Raw genomic sequence first — 14,566 nt, forward strand, 5'->3', positions numbered from 1 at the left:
CATTCCATTCCTATGAGCGTCGGAACATTTACCTCATCGGCCAGCGCCAAAACACTCTACTGTGGCTTGATTAAAGGAGGCCTTAATGCAGTTTAGTATTGTATTTGCTCATTTGTGGCATTGTCTAAAATACGCAATTTCTACTGCCATAGTTCCTAAAGTAACTGCAGTATTCGGTGGCATCTGAGAAAAGTAGTCATAGTCTAAAAATTAGACCCTTGAATGAGATGAAGCAAGGATGCATAGAGGAAATGTTGGGGTTTGAATTTTTTTTTAGTTTTTTATTGCATATTTATAATATATATATTCCAAAAAGAATACAGGATATGAAATGAATAGAAAAAGTAATTACATAGAATACATTTCAATAACACTTCAATATTCCATCAAGCCTACATCTAGAAAGATAATACCAAGATACATTATAGTAAATATGTAGGAAAATTATTGGAATTAAATCCAAAAATAAAAAGCATATTTCAATTAATAATCCTTAAAAAAAGTCAAGATTTTCCTTCTTCGTGTAATTTAAGAAATTGCTCCAATTGTAATGGATCCCATAAAACAAAATCTTTATCTTGAAGTTTCAACAAGCATTTGCAAGAAAATTTCAGAAAATATGTGGCTCCCAAAGCCAACACCCCAGTCTTTAATGCCAAAAAGGCCTTCCATCTAAGCTGTGCAGCTTTGGCCACATCAGGAAACATAAGAATTTTTGCTCCACAGAATATAGCATTTTTTATTTTTGACATAAGTTTTCACAATTAAAGCCTTATCACTTTTAGTGGAGCATACCATCAAAAGGGTGGACCTAGTCTGGATTACATTTTGAGAGTCTTCTAACAAAACCTGTAAGATCAAAATCTAATCAATTGGTCCACCCATTGCTCAGTAGGAAACATCTTTCCTTGAGGAATATAATAACAATTAGAAATAATCATTGAATCGGCATTTTGTAACCCTAAAACCTGCTTGAGATATTTCCTCAATAGAATTTCAGGGGATAACAAATGAGCAATTAGAAAATTTAATAATCGCAGGCTCTTAGATCGTGCATTATTCTCCAGCATTTCAAATTTTAAATGTAGACTAAGGAAATCTTTAACTGATGATGTGGAGACAGCTTGCAAGGCTGAAACCTGTGTTTCAGCCATAGATAACCGTTTATCCAGGGCAGGATTAATTCATCGAGGGTCCCTAGGCATACAAGTACATTGGGCCACCTGCCCCACCCCACCCCACCATGCGCCCAGGCGGAAACAGGAAGCTGTGTCAGAGGGAAGCTTTGGGCAAGCAGCACCGCTTGCACAATTACAGTTCCTGTTGCTTTTCTTACCCACATTGCTTGCTTGTCTTACTTTCTGTCGATGGAGGTGGGGGCTGCGTTGCCGATCGGGGTGGGGCCGCGTTGTCAATCGATGCTGGAGGGGCCATCTTTGTTTGGAAAAAAACAATGTTGATGTCCTCCTTCATCGGCCCCCCCTGACCATTTCGGACCCTAGGCACGTGCCTACTTGGCCTATTGGTTAATCCTGCCCTGCGTTTATCTAGGATCCTTAAATTAGAGTTTACATTTTCTAATTTTCCAACAACTTCCTGTGAGAAAACCTGATTTTGATTAATGACTGATTTTAACAACACAATGATCATCCAAACATCTTTTAAGGAGATTTCCTGTGCAGCCTGCACTAATCCACAATCTTCTGACACATTTACCCCCTCCTTTACAAAACCTCATTAACTTATAGTGCCGACCACCACAGTAACAGCTCCGATGCTCATAGAATTCCTATGAGCATCAAAGCTGTTACCTCCGTGGCTAGTGTTAAAAATGCTAGTACGGCTTTGTAAAGGAGGGGGTTACTGAAGTAGTAAAAACTTTTGGCATAGAACTATATTAAATCACTAAAGATGTCTGAGGTTCTGGAATACCTAGTGGAGAAAAACATAGAAAAAATGTTGTTTTATTTTAGGGGGAACGAGGAAAATGTTCTTTTTTGCTATACACAACAACCTCAAACAAGTTTACAAAATGAATGCTAAAGGCACCTTCTAGCTCCAGGACATAAGGAGGACAACAGTATTTCATGCATGTATTAACTGCTGATGCATGCAATGCAAATGAGGCCTGTATTACTGCAAATGCATTAAGGCCAATAATAATGAAACTATGATAGCAGTTTCTAGTGCAGAGAGCTGCGCTGAATGGCCCGTGCTGCTCCCGACGCTCATAGGAACTCTATGAGCATCGGGAGCAGCGAAGGCCATTCTGTGCGGCTCACCACGCTAAAAACTGCTAGTACACTTTAATAGAAGAGGGGGTATATCTTTCTGAAATGCAGTCAAGTTTTTGGTGTTAATGCATCTATGTTACCTTTTGTGCATTTTAATTCTCTAAGGTGATTATTTACTGAGCATCACTAAGGTTTTGTATCTAGTGCATGATAGCAGCCAAAATTAAGGTGCATTACACGAGAATCTTCTTTTTTAACTGTTGGGGATATTGCCAGAACTTAGGGGAATCTGCAAGGTGTCCAGAAAAAAAAAACAGGACCCCAACATTTCTCCAAAAACAAATGTACAATTATTAAAAAATTATTACTATTATTGACAGATGTTACTGAAGATGCTGCAAAAACTGGATGATCCCTGTTTTCAGAATGGCATCATTCAAAAGTGACCATTAAGATCTGTTTTAGTAAAATGGCATTTAAAAAGGAGAAAAAAGTCACAATTAAAACTTTGCTGCAAATTAAGGCATACAGCACAAAGCATTTGCTAAGGGAGTTTTCTAATAAAGGATAGACTAATGTATTTTCCAAAGTCTTACTAAATATTTAAACAATTGCAAAGCATTTTGAAACTATGAAATGAGGGCCATAATCAAAAGTAATGTCTAAGTCTGATTTGGATGTAGGGTGCTAGTCACTCAAAGTCGGCAGCGGCAAAATGTCCATTCTTGAAAAGAGCGTCTAAAATATATATATTTTTAAAAATTGTCTCTCTCTACGTCCAGGCGTTTGATTGTCCAGATTGCCACGACGTATAGCTTTATATCAAATTCTCAACCAAAAATTTGTCCAACTCCCAAATGCCCAGAACAAGACCTTTTGGATGTGGGAGGGGCCAGCATTGTGATGGACTGGCCACCCAGACATGGCAACAAAGCAGAGGGGAACTTTATAGGGCACTGCTGTGAACTTCACAAAAAAGGTACCACATAAACATCTCACCAGAACTCCCTTATAGGCTATGGTGAGCCCTTCCCCCAAATACCTCCCAAACCCACTATACCCACCTGTCTACAACCCCAATAGCCTTTATGGCTGCAGGTGGTGCCTATATGGTAGTAAACTAGGGTTGGGGGGGTTTGATGGGCTCACATTTTTACCATTAACATAGTGGTTAGAGTGGCTTATGGACCTGGGTCTTCCTCTCTATGGTTCAGTAGCCCACCCCCCAAAATACTTAAGCCACCTCTATGCAGCTCTACTAGGTTTTCTACAGCAGATACTTATATTCCGGAGGCAGATATGTACGTTTTTATTCTGAACTTTGTGGGGGTGCGAGGGGATCAGTGAACACGGGGGTGGGGGAGTGTGGAGGTCTTTACTTTGTCCCTGCAGTGGTTATCTGATCACTTTCAATACCCTTTTATTTATTTTTTATTTAATTTTCTATGCCATTCTCCCAGGAGAGCTCAGAACGGGTTACATGAATTTATTCAGGTACTCGAGCATTTTTCTCTGTCTGTCCTGGTGGGCTTACTGTCTAGTGTACCTGGGGCAATGGGGGAGTTAAGTGACTTGCCTAGGGTCACAAGGTGCAGTATGGGTTTTTTTTTTTAACCCACAACCCCAGGGTGCTGAGGCTGTAGCTTTAGCCACTGCGCCACACTCTCCCCCTTTTGTCACTTGTACCTGCTTTTACATCATCTAACTCACAACATATAAGTTTCACCTAGGAAGTCTCGTCAAACATTTGATTATCCCTGCAGGATGACTAAGTCTAGGTCGGTCCACATCCCGCTCACATCCAGCCTAAACCACTCCTCCAGAAATGCCCCTTTCAGCTCTGGGTGCACAGCGGGATTCAGAGGCCTAAAAAGTCCCTGGATACGTCCAAAATGCCATTTCGATTATTGACACTTGAACGGCCTGTCTTTTAGGAAGACCAAGTGCCAACTTGGATGGGTTTTTAGACATGTTTAAGTTTTGATTATGAGCCCCATAGGATATATGTAGTTTCCTGAATTGGAGTTGAATAAAATGATAGCAACAAACCAGTCAATTTTTTCATCATAGAGCACTACTAATGGCAATTGGTATGAGGAACCCTGATCTTCTCAATCCCTTGAGCTTTAAAATTCTGTTGCAATTTATGGTATTGTGGATCTGTGGGACTTACATTTAAAGACTTGTCATAGAGGGTATGTGCCAATTAGGTGCCCTCTGGGTCCTCTATATAGGTGCATTGTTACAGAATTTCTGTTTTGTTGTTTGATGCAGTTCTCATGCATAACAGTCAAAGTGCTATAACTGTTAACAAGTTACTGCACTCGTCAAATGTGAAAAGTTACACAACTAACACAGCTTAGTAAATAAGCCATATAATTTTGTGTTCTGTTAATAGTGAACTACTTTTTCATGCATTTGCATCCTTTTACCTTGATAGCACAGATTTGATGTTAACATTTTCAAGCTAATATACAGTAGCTGTGATAAAACTGCTGTTAACATGCATTAATCACTTGTAATCGATAACACAGCCATTTAAGCGGTAGTTATTAAGGTGCAGTAAAGGTCAGGCAAAGCCACGGCCCGATGCACCAGGTCTCCTCTCCCCTTCCCCCATCCCCTTCCCCTTGACCCTTCAAGTACTTCCATCCCATGCCAAAGAACTCCCCCTCCCACAGCACATCCTTCACCTGACACCTCCCCAAATAATTCCTCCTACCCCAAAGGCCCCCAATTACATATCCTCTGCCCAGAATCTCCCCTATTAACTTACCCCTCTGGTTTACCTTTTAAAATCTGCTAGGGATTGCTGGTGTCATTTTGAACCTAGCCCAAGAAGGGGCAGGAGTGAGTGGATCCTGCCCCAAACCCACTAGAAATCAGGAATTTAAAAAGTGAGGCCTTGTGGGGCAGGGGAGCTGAGAGAGGATGGGGGGTGCTTTGTGTCAGAGGTTTAGCAAGGGAGCATAGTGCCCGGGATGGAAGGTGAATGGTGCCCGGCATCTCACCCCCATTGATGAGACGGTCTCTTAAATGCATTCCCTCACATACCTCTTCAAGTCTTTGCCAGCACTAAGAAATGTCTCTTCCCTGCTGCTCACACTGGCTCAAGCCTGTCCTCTGATGTCACTTCCTCAGATTGCCACCGACTTCTGCATTAAAGGAAGCTTCACCAGGAGAAGGGAAACTGGCTTGTGGGGTTTCAGCATCTCTGCTAGCAAAGGTATCTTTAGAGCATGCAGGAGGGGAGAGAATGTGTTGGAAACCCCCCCCCCCCCCCCCAGACCATCCCTGGGCTAAAGTTGGAAGGGCTGACTATTCTCCTGCTTGAGGGGTTCTTTGGGGGGAGTGGATATACTTGGAGGGTAGGAATCTTCAGGATAGGACAGAAATACTAATGGGGTTCTTTGGGGTAAAGGGGATGTCATTGTAGAGTGAAGAGAAGGAGACAGCTCCTGGGATGGGAAAATGCCACCAAGGATTTTGCTGGTGGTATTTTCGAGGAATAACATAGTTTATTGTGTACATCACAAGCTGTTTGGTTGCATTTACATAGTAATGAGCTGTTTTGCATGAATTTGCTACAGTAATACAAACTTGCATTAGTGGTCGTTAACATTCCTTAGGGTGAATCTCTTCCTAAAAGCAGTTTAAAATCCCAATAAATAATTAATTTAAAAACAACATGCATTAAGGGACAAATAACGCGTGTTAGTGCCATAATTGAACCTTCATAACTACCCCCTTATTTTAACACTAACACCACTATTAATGCAATGCAGTTTTTTGGACCACTAAGGCTATCATTTGCCTTCTGGGGCTCAGGTATGCCTCCTTCCCCCTAGTCCTAGATGGGTGAATTTGAGGTTGTGCAGCCCCCAATTTTTTCCTTTCCTTCCCTTTAGCTTCATTTTATTCTGTGCACAAATGTGTTGTTTGCATGCATAAAATTAGCTTATAAGCAAATAAATCACTGTGCAACCTTATATCATTAGTATTTAATATCTTCTAACTACCATATTAGCTGGACCTTCAGCAGTACATCCAATTGGTTTGTTTACCACATTTGGAGATTTTGCATTAAAATTGTCATCGATCCAGATGATATGGTTTTGTTTTGTTTTTTTATAGTTCATCAATTATTATTTTAGCCATATCTTTAGATTTTTCTTAACACTTATCTGATTTAAAAGTTGTCAGCTGGGGTTCTATCTGGCATGTTTCGCCACACGTCTCTATCAAAGCTGTCCCCTGTTTTCACACCGCCCCTCTGTCTTCATCTATTGCTTCTTCACAGTGTGAAAACAGGGGACAGCTTTGACAGAGACGTGTGACGAAACAAGCTAGATAGACCCCAGCTGACATCTTTTAAATCAGATAAGTGTTAAGAAAAATCTAAAGATATGGCTAAAATAATAATTGATGAACCATTAAAAAGAAAACAAAACTATATCATCTGAATCGATGATGATTCTAATGCAAAATCTCCAAATGTGGTAAACTAACTGATTGGATGCACTGCTGAAGATCCAGCTAATAATGCATATACATGAATATACAGTAGGATGAGATTTTTGGGCTAAAAAATGGCCCAAAAATGGGGGTCTCATCCTATATTCGGGTCATCATCTGGCCCATTCCTGGACTTGATGCAGGCCATTGGTAGGTTGAAACGGGATGGATCCCTCCTGTCCCGGCCGATGCTAACAATTTTTATACCCCCCCTCCCCCCACGTACCTCATCTCGCATCCCTGGTGGTCCAGCGATGTATGGGCAGGAGCAAATTTTCCACGCTCCTACCTTGCACTGTGCCCCTCCTTCTGCACCCCTCCTTCTCGCCCTCTGATCTCGCAGCCAGCAGTATGCAGAAGCAAACTTCTTCAGCTCCCGCCCGGCCCTGTGCCACTCCCTGAATGGCTGCCACCAGTTCTTGTGAGACTCATGAGAACTAGTGGCAGCCATTTAGTGAGTGGTGCAGGGCTGGACGAAAGCTCAAGAAGCTCGCTCCTGCATACCACTGGCCACAAGATCAGAGGGCGAGAAGGACGGGCGCAGTACAGGGCAGGAGTGCGAAAAGTTTGCTCCTGCCCTTACACCGCCAGACCACCAGGGATGTGTTAAGAGGTATGTGAGGGGGGGGGAGGGGGGTAAAAAATTGTTAGTATCAGCCAGGACGGGAGATGGGAGGGATTCCTCCTGTCCTGGCCTACCACTAGACCACCAGAGGGGGAAGAGGGGACAGGGCAGGGAGGTGGGACATGTGCAGCGCCTGTAAGGGAGGGGCACGAGATGCAGAGCCTGGCAGGTAGTAAGGGGGGCTGGGTTCAGAGCCTGGCAGGGAGTGGGGCAGGCTGCATAGCCTGGTAGGGCAGGGAGGGAAGGAAGTTGGGTGCAGAGTCTGGTAGGGAAGGGGACTGGGTTCACAGCTTTGCAGGGCAGGGAGGGAAGGAGGCTGAGTGCAGAACCTGGCAAGTAGTGAGGGGGCTATGTGCAGAACCTGGCAGGGAGGGGGGCTGAGTGCAGACTCGGCAGGGGAGGGCGTGAGGGAGGGGACACTGGGTATAGATCTTTGCAGGGCATGGCACTTGATTATTAAGCCCCCCGTCTTATATTTGAGTCAAACATTTTTCCTCCTTTATGTGAGAAAATGGGGGTCTCGACTTATATTCAGATCGACTTATATTTGAGTATATACGGTAGTTGATATAAGATTGCACAGTGATTTATTTGCTTAGAGAGTAAGTGCTGCCAAAAAATATTGGTGTCAACAGAGGACTTTGATAATAAAATTAGCTTATAAACATTTTAAAAAAATGTATTTCCATGGCTAAATGAAACGAAAGAGAAAAAAAAATATATGCCCCTAGATAAGCAGGTTACTTTTAGGTCTCTGTGGCTTCTAAGTGAAAAAGTGGTACAGCGAAACTTCATAGCTGAGGATGACTATGAGATGCATTCTCAAGTGAGAATGGGAAAAGCAAATGTCATTGTGATTATTGTTATCTTTTTATTATTATTATTGTTGTTTTTATTTCATTATCAGTGTCACTAGAGCAGATTACGGCATGCAACGTCTTGTTCTTGTTAGGATCTGTGTCACAAAAAAATGATTTCTGAGCTGTAATGTTTCATACGTTTTTGGAGAACAGTAGATTGCCATAGCATGACCTTTTCAATGTTACAAGGTTTAGGGCTGCTTCAGTAACCTGTAAGGAAGAGGTTTAAATGGACAGCCAATCAAAACACAGAACATTGAAAAGGTTAACATCTATGTCCATAAGTCTATTAAAAGTTTATTGTCTTTCACTTGACTCAGTGGGCATAAAAATCGTGATGTTTCTCTCTCATAACATGGATTGCAGCAAGCAAAGTAAATGGCACAACATGAATCCATCCCAGTGACAAAGACTGCAGTGGAAATACAGAATGGCAGTGCACAAATCCATCCCGCTGACAATGATTGCAAAGGGAAATAAGGAAGGATGCAAATGAAACCTCTGTCTGCGCAGTGCTGCCACTGAAAACCCTGCAGCCGTTCTCGAGTTGCCTAACCTTGAGGAATATGAAGCAGGCGGAGACCAGACTTCTAAAATTCATCTTCCTTTTGAAGCGATTAAGACAATAAACAAAGATATGACATTGCGATGTCCTCTCTGAAGCAGTGCAAAATGTTCCTGTCCTGCTTTGACAACTGTTGGCATAGAAATCCAACAGAGCAAAACGCCCCGTCTACTTATATGTGAAAATCTGCTTCCTGGAAAGTGAAGCATTTAGTATTGTGAAGAATTTAACTAATGAAAAAAAGAAAAAGGATACCCAGAAATAAAGAACAATAAACAGGTTGTGGGTGTGACTTTTCTATTGGAATTCAGATGCATACATGCCTTTGAGTTGAAGTGGCTCTAGGTCAGGGGTCTCAAAGCCCCTCCTTGAGGGCCGCAATCCAGTCGGGTTTTCAGGATTTCCCCAATGAATATGCATGAGATCTATGTGCATGCACTGCTTTCAATGCATATTCACTGGGGAAATCCTGAAAACCCGACTGGATTGCGGCCCTTAAGGAGGGACTTTGAGATCCCTGCTCTAGGTGATCACAAAGTGAGGAACACTCACCCCCCCCCCTCCCCACACACACACACTTGTGGTTTTGTTGGTATGATACAGGAGTGTTTTGTCATTGCCTTCTCTTGCACATGTGAGACACTGCTATAGACATTGCTGAAACTGTCCAGCTTCAGACAAAATGCAATGGAGGATTACTGTAAGTGACTTGCCCCAAACCACAAGGAGAATGCTATGGCACTTTGGCACTACCTTATAGAATGGTGCCTAGTACACATAGAGGGGCATTTTTGATATAACATCTAAATCCAAGTGTAGACATTTTCAGAAGTGTGTCCAGAAATAAGGTAGAAAAAATGGCCATTTTGAAAATGACTATTTCTAGTTCTGCATAGAAAGTCATAGGTCACTATCAGGCTCATCCAAAAACATAGACGTCCAAAAAGCATCCTAAATCGGCACTTGGACGTCCCAAGCGCCAGGACATCCAAGCGCCGATAATTGAAACTGTCTTTCTGTACGTCTAGCAAGGTGTTCCACCCTCTGTACGCTCAGAGCATGAGATGGGATGGTGGAAGCATGTTATGGGCGGGCTTTGGGCGGTCTTAAGGGCAGGTTAGACATGGACGTCTTGTAGTGACAATCAAACATTTTGTAAGACATCCTAGATGGAACTTATACGTTTGGAACTAGACCTATTTTAGAAGGGTCTAAGTGCCACAAAGGAGCCCAAACTGACTAGATAACCACTGCATGCATAAAGATAAGACACCCCACACTCCCCCAGTGCTCACTGATCTCCTCACACCCATAAAGATCAGAATACAAACGTAAATACCTGTCTCCAGAACATCAGCACCTGGTATAGGAGAGCCTGGTATAGGTGTCTTCAGTAGGCTGGTTGGTGGTCTAGTGAACCATAGAGATGAGTAGCAAGTCCCAAAAGCCACTCTAGCCACTATGTTTATGGTGGAAAAAGGTGAGCCCACCAAAAAAGCCCCAAATCCTACTCTTTTGCCATATACGTGCCACCTGCAGCCATAAGGGCTATTGGGGTTGTAGTAGGTTTTTGGGGCAGAGTGGGTTTTGGGGGGCTCACCATAACCTATATGGGAATTCTGGTGAGATGTTTATGTGGTACCCCTTATGTTCACAGCAGTGCCCTCTATGGTGCCCATTACAGGACTGACCCCTCCCACATCCAAATGGTCTTGTTCTGGGCATTTGGGATATGGACAAAATTTTGGTCAAAAATGTGGTATAAAGATAGACATCCTGGTAGTCTGGATATCCCAATGGCTTGGACATATTTCTAAGGGCAATAATTTCATAAAATATATTTCTAGACGTATGGTGGTTTGCCTTTCAAAAATAGGCATTTTCTTATTGCCAACTTTGGACGTTTGGTGCCCTAAGTCCAAATCAGACTTAAATGTATGTTGTGAAAATGCCCTTCCACATCTCTAGAAATAGCAGGACAGTTCCAATTAATACCAAATCAACAACCAATCCTGCACTGATATTTAATATGTTGTTTTTATGGCACCTCAGAAGTAGAAGTTGTCAGCTAACTTTTCTTACTGGCGTCAATGGCTTTGCACCTTAATGCATCTATCTTTTTTAATCACTATCGAAAAAAAAAAAAAAAAAAGTCCAAAGGAAGAGTACACAAAACAAGCCATTTGGAAGTAGGAAGGGCCAGCAGTTTTAGTAGACTGGCTACACTTGTCACAGGTGAGCAGTGGAGCACCTTAGGGGGCACTGCAGTGAATTTCATATAAAAAGGCCCAGATACATATCTTACCATAACCTACTGTATGGTGAGTATTCTATAATTTATCCAATACCTACTGTACCCAACTGTACACCACATCAATAACCCTATTGTCTGTGGGTGTCACCTATATGTATGTACAGTGGGATTAGAATAAATATTAGAAGGCTCATATATTGTAAAGAAAAACAAAAGGGGAGAACTGTGGTGCTCAATCTTGTTATTCACTCAAGACCCGACACATACGTGTTTCGGCTGTGAGGCCTGCTTCAGGGGTCTCTTCCTTAAAGTAAAATGCTGTTTGTAATTGCCCTTTTATAATATACAAACAATATCTGAATTAACGATGAGTGATTCAATAAGATGACTTCAAAAACCAAGCCACTGTGTGCAGGGACAGTTATTTCTCTCCCCTTGATCAAAAGCTGGGATCACTATGGGGCAAAAGTGACTGCGTAGAAGTCTGCACTACTTGCATACATCATTGGTGCCAAAAATCATTAATGATTCGTATTTATTGATTTTAAACATTTATAGACCACCTAAAACTAAGCGGTTTACAAAGATACATACATATAATAAAACAAGACAGCATATAAAACAAAGACATATCTGTTATTCTCTTTCTAACCATCTATTTGTTGTATATTGCCTAACCCAGGGGTGTCCAATGTCGGTCCTCGAGGGCTGCAATCCAGTCGGGTTTTCAGGATTTCCCCAATAAATATGCATGAGATCTATATACATGCACTGCTTTCAATGCATATTCATTGGGGAAATCCTAAAAACCCGACTGGATTGCGGCCCTCAAGGACCGACATTGGACACCCCTGGCCTAACCGCATGACTATCATTTAACTATCCACTTCTAACATATTACACGAAGGCACTGACAGCTGAGTTTTTAATAATTTCTTAAAATTCACACAACCTGTGCAGAGTGGCAAGTTCCCTGGTAGTGCATTCCACAATTTCACACAAGCCATCGAAAACATTGCAGCTCCCAGTTCTCTAACTGCTGTCAACTTCATCCCTCCCTCAGACCTCAACACTCTTCCTGGTTGTTATATTTCCCATAAATTTTGGAAACGCATTGGGGCCAACCAATATAAAACTTGGTGCACTATAGATAACACCTTGCTATTCTAGAAGGTAGCACCTACTGTAGATGCTGTGGATGATGTTGATATGACGTCTAAATCCGCACAAAAATCCAGTGCCAAATATGTCCGTCATAACTGCAAAGTGTCTGTCTTGGTTTTTTTTTTTTTAATGGCCATTTTGCAGATGCATGTTTATCTGTACGAACCACTTTTGAACGTCAAATTCATTTGAGATGCAGGAGGGGCCAGTATGTTTAGTACTAGCCACACTCACATCTCAACAGAGCACTAGGGCCACCCTAGGGGACACTGCAGTGAACTTCACATAAAAAGGCACAGGTATACATCTCACCATAACCCCCTTATAATATATGGTGAGCCCTCCAAAATCCACCCAAAAACTACTGGACCCAATTGTACATCACACCAATAGCCCTTATGCTTACAGATGTCACCTATATGTAGGTACAGTGGAATTTGGGTGGGCTTTGGAAGGTTCATATATTCCACCGTAAGTGTGGTAGTTAGAATTAGAGAATGACACGGTGACAAAATTCATCACCGTTCCCGTCCCCACGGATAACCGCGGGAAATAATCCCATGTCATTTTCTAGTGTCTATTTCAACCTCAGTCCTTCTACACCAGCATTCTTCAAAGCAAAGCTTGAGGTTCAGTGGTTGTGCCCAATTATACTCTGATTCTTCCCTCTCTCCTTAAAGAATGACATGAAGATGGTTTCCCGCGGTTTTCCGCGGGGACGGGAACGGTGATGAATTTTGTCACTGTGTCATTCTCTAGTTAGAATGAGATATGGGCCTGAGTCCCCTTCTTCGCAGCCTACTGCACTGACCACAAGGCTACTCCAGGAACAATTTGAAGCTATTATACAAGCATGTAGGTACTGTTTCATTTACATATTTGAGAGTTGGGAAGAGCTCAGTGATCACTGGGTCACTGGATCAGTGGTCATCTGGTTAGTTTGGTGGTATAGCCCCAGATGTCTTCTGGATGTATTCTTAAATGTTTGATTATGGCAGAAAAATGTCCAAGTCACAAGCCTGCCCTAGTATCACCCATACCACACATGCCCCCTTGAGATTTAGACGCACTGCATACAAGCACCATAGAAACCCATCTTTAGAATACATTTCAAAAACAGTGAATTGGAAGGATTTGGTAAGAAAAACATTCATCTGCACCTTTATGCCACATTTCAGACATTTTTCTTTATTGAAAATGAGCCCCGTAGTGCATAACTACAAGAGGGGTGTAATACATAGGTGGAGCACGGGATGGGCCATGGGCATGTCACAAAACAACAGGCAAAACTTATAGAATACTATCAATTGTGTGCAATGATTGCTGCACCTATCTGAGCCCCCTTATTCAAGTTTTCAAGTTTCAAGTTTTATTAGGATTTTATATACCGCCTATCAAGGTTATCTAAGCAGTTTTTACAATCAGGTACTCAAGCATTTTCCCTATCTGTCCCAGTGGGCTCACAATCTATTTAATGTACCTGGGGCTATGGAGGATTAAGTGACTTTCCCCAGGGTCACAAGGAGCAGCGCGGGGTTTGAACCCTGAGGTTATGGGTTCAAGCCCAGCATTGCTCCCTGTGACCTTGGCCAAATCACTTAACCTTCCATTGCTCCGGGTATTATTAGGTATACTGTGAGTTCACCAGGGCAAATAGGGAGAGATACTTGAGCACATGAATATTAAAAACTGCTTAGATAATCTCCATTGATAGGCAGTATATAAAATCACAAATAATCTCGAGAGAGAGAAAATTCTCAAGGACTAATAAATGCAGTTGGAGATCAGAAAAAAAAAAAAATTATTTCCATCATTTTGGGTGCTACAGCCCTTAGCGAATAGATTTACAGTGGTTCTTAAACCTGTCCTGGGAGACCCCCCCCCCCCCCCCGCCAGTTGGGTTTTCAAGATATCCCTAATGAATATGCATGAGGCAGATTTGCACATAAGAGAGGTGACAGACATGCAAATCTGCCTCTTGCATATTCATTAGGGATATCTTGAAAACCTGACTAGCTGGGGGTGCCCCAGGACAGATTTAAGAACCACTGGAATAGAATTTTCACAGGCATCTGGAAAAGTTCCCTAGACATGTTACATCTTATGAACTCTGCAAGAAAGCTCTCTTTGGAACAATGCAAGTACTATAGCAAGACTCAGCAGTAAATTTGAGAGACTGAGATCATACTCCACATGTCCTGGCTTAGGAATGAGGTTCATTACTGTCATGGTATGTGCAAAACTAACCCAGTGGGAGACATTGCACCCAAAAGAAATGTTGTTTCAATAATAACATGGGCAAACAGCAACACTAGGAAAGGACATTATTTCAGTAGAGTAGGCAGATGA

At 42.2% G+C, this 14,566-nt stretch overlaps 1 protein-coding gene across 2 annotated transcripts in view; it reads left to right on the forward strand.

Moving 5' to 3' along the window:
• The window catches only part of POU3F4 (POU class 3 homeobox 4), a 31,588-nt gene extending 22,605 nt beyond the window's left edge, over window positions 1-8,983 (forward strand). Inside the window, exon 2 of one of the 2 annotated variants that reach the window (XM_033945980.1) lies at window positions 8,555-8,983. The gene's annotated coding sequence lies outside the window, so the exon portion shown is untranslated. The remainder of the gene's footprint in view (window positions 1-8,554) is intronic. The other variant, XM_033945981.1, reaches the window with a different exon arrangement.
• Window positions 8,984-14,566: the final 5,583 nt, after the last annotated feature.

The sequence above is a fragment of the Geotrypetes seraphini genome, chromosome 5, assembly GCF_902459505.1.
Source record: "Geotrypetes seraphini chromosome 5, aGeoSer1.1, whole genome shotgun sequence".
NCBI classification, from domain to species: Eukaryota; Metazoa; Chordata; class Amphibia; order Gymnophiona; family Dermophiidae; genus Geotrypetes; species Geotrypetes seraphini.